A 6,161-nucleotide genomic window follows, 5' to 3' on the forward strand; every position below is an offset into this window, starting at 1 on the left:
TTGTCATTACGTTTTACTGCTGAAAGCAAGAAAGGTTTATTTTTCTGTCACTCAGTGGAGACATACCCTGGAAAGGAGGGGGAGAAAAAAAATCAAAGATCCAGGAGAGAGAGTAACCTTTGCTTTGGAAGGTTCAGGCCTGAGGTTTACTCCAACCAGCATTTTGGGGAACGGTGGGTGATTGATTTCGAACATGGTGTGTGGGGTGGGAAGAAGTTGGCTAGGAACCAAAAAGGCTGTCCTCATGACTAAAACCAAACCTGAAGGTATTTCCTTTCTGCCCTTGGAAACAGGAAACCAGTGTGGTTTTTCGGCAGCATTCTTGCAGGAGAGCGTGCGGGAAGGCCCCCAGCTGCACCGGGGCGGGGAGGCCGCTGGGCTGTCGGTTTACAGAGAGACAGATGTTACATACACCCCAGCTCCGTTATGCGTGGTCACCAGTGACCAGAGAAGCTACTCGATGCAATGCATCTGTTTCAGATACAGAAATATAGAGAAGATATTTATTGAGATTTAAGTTATTGTTATTTATTACCGTTCACTAATGAGTTTCTTTTTTTTGCCCTTATTTATTAAAGTTTCTTTTCAAAGGTGCCAAAGTATATGTGCTCGCAAAATGCAAAGGAAGGTGGCAAAGGAAATTTTAATTGGGATCAAGGGTCCATGCTTTTCAAAGTATTAAAAAGACTTTCGCTAGGCAAAAATCACTTACTTTACCTTTTTAAAGAAAAGCCCTTGTGTGATTCCACCCCCCTCTACCCCGCGGGTCTCAGCATCTTACCTGGTTTTATATGTTAGAGAAGAACATGTCAGAAGGAACATTTCTGATGGGCCTTCTTTTTCAGGAGCAGCAGGTGGAGACCATGGCATTTGCCCTCATTTCTACATTGTTCCCTGTCCCAGCAGACAGGCCGTGTGCTCTGTTTCCTGCTGTGCTGAAGCTCTCACCCTCCCCTCCACATGTATCTATCTGTGATATGCATAACCACATATCAAAGGTTAAAGTCCCTTCAGTAGGTGGTGCTGGACTCAATGTTGACCTCACAGTAACAGTTCTGTCAAGTAGCCGGAGTTCTGCCCTGATAGTGGAGACTCTTCCCCAGGCCCAGCATAGGCAAGGAGCGCTGCAGGCCTTCTGAGAGTGAGGTCAGCCTGGTTGCCATACAAGCCACCAGGGGCTGCCCCCATACACCTGACTCCTCCTCAGAAGAAGATGGCCGGGAAGGGTGGATGTGGAAGATGGGCCCTGGGCCAGCCTCAGTACACCTGCCCCACCGCATGGATACTGAAAGCCTTTGACAGGGCAGGGACATAGGGCGAGAAAAACTATCTCAGCGACCAGGTCATGGATTTGTCTGGTCACTGCCTCCATGTTCAATGCACTGGGCCCTATTTTAAGAGCTTGTGACGTACCTCATAAAAGAGATTTTTACCAAAGAGATTATCACTACATCACTACATTAGTGGCTATTAGCTCAAGTGTACAGATTTGGCAAATAGCCTACTGGCCTCCCTCAAACAATCATGTTAATTTTACAAAGTAATCAAAAAGCAGCAATTATCAGACATCCCTTCCCCACCTCCACCCCCACGGACCCAAGCTGCCCATCACTCTGCCCCCTCTGCCCTTTCAGCTCCCCTTGCAGGACTCGGAAATAGAGGAAAAGGGCCTGCCTCACCCTCTCTTGGGGCCCAAGACAGGGAACTTGCTGAGGAGTGGCCTGCTCAAAATAGGGACAGGTTGAGCCGACCGGTTGTTCATGAAGTGCAATTTGATGCAGCCCCAGATCATCTGTCCAATTCAGAGAGTCCTGGCAGATCTGGTGGCTGGCGTCCCCAGGGTCAGCCTTAGCCCCAGCTCCCTGTGGAGAGTCTCTGCCCACAGGGGCGGTAGGATTCAACGGATGCTGACAGCTCCTTCCCAGCATCACCTACACACCATAAGCAGGTTTTCACTGAAGCAAATCTCTCCGCCAAAGCCACAAAAGGGTAAAGTTTGTGATTTTTCTTTATTGTTGCGATTACCATCTGATCCAGTAAGGAGTGCACTTCTTTGGAAGTTCTGACTTCTCTGATCTGTCTCAGTCGTTTGTGTTATACAACCAAAGTTCTCTACAGACTTTATTTTTGTACAATATTATTTTGTAACTTTTTACAAATAAAAACTCATTTCTATTGCTCTCTCTACTTCTATGCTATCTCACCGACCTAGGGACCACGGCTGACTCAGACTAGAAGTCCATCCCTTTCACCATTCAGCCACTGGTTGGTCAGTGACCTTGTCCATCAACTCTCCACAACCAATCAGTACTCAAGTGGGGAAGAACTTACAAAGTTGTTCTTTATTTATTCATTCCACAGATACTTGGCATGCTACATTGTGCCAGGCACTGTCCAAGGCACCAAGGATCCAACAGTGGCCACAACAATCTCTGCTCAACAGAGACTGAGCTCTGCTCTCTCCTTGTGCAGTTGATATTTCATTTGAGGAGAGAAAGGCAATATTCAAAAAAGTATGTAGGGGGTTGTGTGTCAATAAATGAGTCACCATTTATAAAGGATACAAATAGCGTATCATAATAGAAAATAACGGGCCTGCTCTAACGGGAGGTCACATTGAGGCAGGACTTAAGAAATAGACGGGAGTGTCCTGGCAAAACCCTGCGGCAGGCAGGCACTTGGACGGCGCCACTGCTTTGCACAATCCCGGGTGACGCCCGAAGTTCACGTGGGTTCTCTGCCGGCAAAGTAGCAGGATCCGGGGAATTGTGCAAATGGTGGCCCCAGGCTTAGTTGTTCTGGTGGCAAGAAAAACACACCGAAGAGAGGAAATGCCATGGCCAGGGGCTGGGGGAGGAGAGCATGCTTCCTCCTCGGATGACACACACCCCGTGCTGTGTCACCCGAGGCCTTGTGACTATTAAAAGGTGGCCTTGTGCAGCGTTTCAAGCCCAAAACAAAACTGATGCTCTTAAGACTCTTCTAAGTGGCCACCAGCCTAGACTTTCCAGCGGAGCGCATCAGTACAGTGCCGGAAATGCACCCCCCCCTCCCCGCCAGGACAGTGCCTGGTACCCACCCTGGGCACTTGGAGTCCTGCCACCAGGGCAACGCTTAGGCTAGGACACTTTCTCCATTCTGCTCCAAAGTTCGGAGAGGAATGCAAACACTTGCTTATCTCCTATCCCTTTACCATTTCGCAAAGTGTGTTCCCAGGATGACAGACCAGGTGAGATATTCCTTAAAAATTGAGTGGTTCTCTGATCAAATAAGTTGGGAAAACATTGAGTTATGTAACATCTTTTTGGAGTTAAAAAGAGAAGTGTAGGGCTTCCCTAGTGAACTCAGTGGTAGAAAATCCGCCTGATAATGTAGCAGACACAGAGTTGATCCCTAGCACCAGAAGATCCCACGTGCCACCGGACAGCTAAGCCGTGCACCCCAGCTATTGAGCCTGTGCTCTAAAGCCCAGGAGCCACAACTCCTGAGCCCACGAGATCCAACTGTTGAAGCCCTCCTGCCCTAGAGCCTGAGCTCCACAATGAGAAGCCGCTGCAATGAGAAGGCCCCACACACAACTGCATAGTAGCCCCTGCTCGCCACAGGGAGAGAAAAGCCTGGGCGGCGATGAAGACCCAGCAGGGCCAAAAATAAATTTAAAAAGAGAAATGTAGCACCTATTAGAGCCGTAATTAAACTAATGAACACTGTGACCACCCGGGAGTAGCGTAGAGTGTGCAGATTTCCCCAGATGGACCATGAAAATGTCTATGGCTGTGTTTGCTTTCTCTTAATATCTGTTGACCATCCCTTGAAACTACCTTGGGCCATGTTGCCTGCTCCTGTAAACATGGGGATGAGCAGAGAGGGGGACTGGAGATTTGTAAAAAGGCAAAACACATGGGGAACCAGCTGGGGAGCTCCCCATGTGCACATGTATACACACACACACACACACATTCTGGACATTTGAGCATTGTGGGTTTCTTGTTCAGCATGATTAACCAGTGGTCAGCTTTGGAAGTTCCATTCAACCAAGAAAGAGAGAGTATGTTGAAAGCTGGGAAATTCTTAGCAGCAATGAGAAAAGCAACTTTCACGATGCCTACCACACATGCTCACCCAACTCAAGTTGTTAGGAACCACCAATGCTTTGGCTGGCCCATAGTCTGGAGTGGGGGATGGATGTCCCCTCACAGTGGTCCTCGGAGGAGTACAGCTCTTGTTGGGCATTGGAGTCCCTACTGCTGAGGATGGTGTGAGAGTACAGGGTCAGAACCCTGGACACCAGGCTCAGATGGTCTCATGGGGCTTGTGCCCACCATCCTCTCAGGCCACCATCATCTCAGGCTGGTTTTCTACTATGCATCTGATGCCAAAGTAACATTTTAAAAGAACTTTTAAAAGAACCAGTCCACTCCCAAAGTAAAGATGGGAAATCAGAATTCCATTAACCTAAGTCTCAAAAACAGAAAGCCCCCTCCCTTCACATACAGGGACCCTCTTGGGCCACGGCTGACTTGCTGCCTGACCTCAGCATCACAGGGAAGAGAGAGTCCACTCCTCACACCATCCACCTTTGCTTCTCAGAGCACAGCGGGAGGGAGGGGATGAAAGTGTCAGCCACATGCCCCAAGCGTTTTTCCACCAGGTAAGGAAGTGTCTGAGCCCCAAGTATCTCCTTGAGATGCATGTTTAAAAAGGTGTTACTGTAATCCCACGCAATAGTTGACTTGACTCTCATCTCCGCACACAACCTCCTAAATGAAATCAAATCCAGATGTTGCCACGTCATCCCTGAAAATAGAGAGTTGGGAAAACAAGAGGAAAGCATCCACTTACTCATATGTGATCATTAATACGCTGCCACGTCCCTGCCCTGTGGCAGGTGAGGATAATGGTGATGGGAGTGCAGTCGGGGTGGAGGATATGCGGTGACAGGTGCCTGAAAAGTGCCAGAACGCCTCCAAGAGCAGCCGGTGGGAAGAAACCTGAAAAAAAAAAAAGTCAGGGACATCTACACAGTAGGGTTCCCAGATAACTTTAATTTCAGATAAACAGGCCTAACTTCTTAGTATAATTATATCTCATGCAACATTTGGGGCATGTGCTATTTGGGACATGACTATTAAAATGATTACTCACTGAGGGCCTCTGACCCACAAAAGCTGTGATTCAACTCTGAGTGCATTGCCAGCAACAACCTGTCCAGGTCCTCTACCCACAGGTTTTTTCTAGTTTTCCCCATCTTATTCAATCATTAAAGCCAATCTTGAACTATAAAATAAACAAACAAAACACTTTCTTCTCACCCTTAAAGTTAGACTGTCTTCTCAGGATATTTGCATTTACTTCCTGTTCCAGGAAACAAACCTAAGCATGGCCGTTAACCTTCTAAGACTCACTCACTCTTCTTGAGAAGACATGAATCGGACATGAGGGGATGAGAGAGGTAGGAACGGGTCAGACAGAAGAGCGGATGGTAAGGAAGGCAGAGAGAAGACTTTAGGCCCCAGGAGATAGGAGAACCAGCTGAGGTGGGCATGACAGACAAGATGAGGTTTTCAAATATGCGGAATAGGTCCTTTTAACTTGGGGAGTTCTTTCAACTGGGACATGTAGGGGCTTTTGACACACTCTTGTACGTGGGCCTCATTCATTCAATTAATTCGTATCTATCTCCTAGCAGAGGAGGATATAAGGCCATAAAGATAAAGCCCTCAAGAGCATCCCAGATTAGAGGGACAGAAATAAGAATATTAAAGTACAAAGTGGTGGGACTTTCCTGATGGTCCAGTGACCAAGACTCTGAGCTCCCAAAGCAGGGGACCTGGGTATGGCCCCTGGTCAGGTAACTAGATCCCGCAGGCTACAACTAAGACCCAGCACAGCCAAATAAATAAGTAAACAAATATCTTTTAAAAATACCAAGTGATGAGGGCAGCGATGAAGAGAGAGTATTTTATGGGAGCTTAGAGGAATAATAAACCCAGCTGAGGCTGTGGGGTGGATAAAGGTATCAAGGATGGCGTTCTGGAGGTGGATGCCTGACAGATGGTTAAAAGAGAGAAGGAATTTCCCAGACTGGAGTTGAAGAAAAGAGGGTGTTTCAGGCAGCAAGGACTGGAGAGCTAAGCCAGGACTCGAGATGGCCTGGTGTG

This window comes from Budorcas taxicolor, chromosome 20 (genome assembly GCF_023091745.1).
Source record: "Budorcas taxicolor isolate Tak-1 chromosome 20, Takin1.1, whole genome shotgun sequence".
Lineage (NCBI taxonomy): Eukaryota > Metazoa > Chordata > Mammalia > Artiodactyla > Bovidae > Budorcas > Budorcas taxicolor.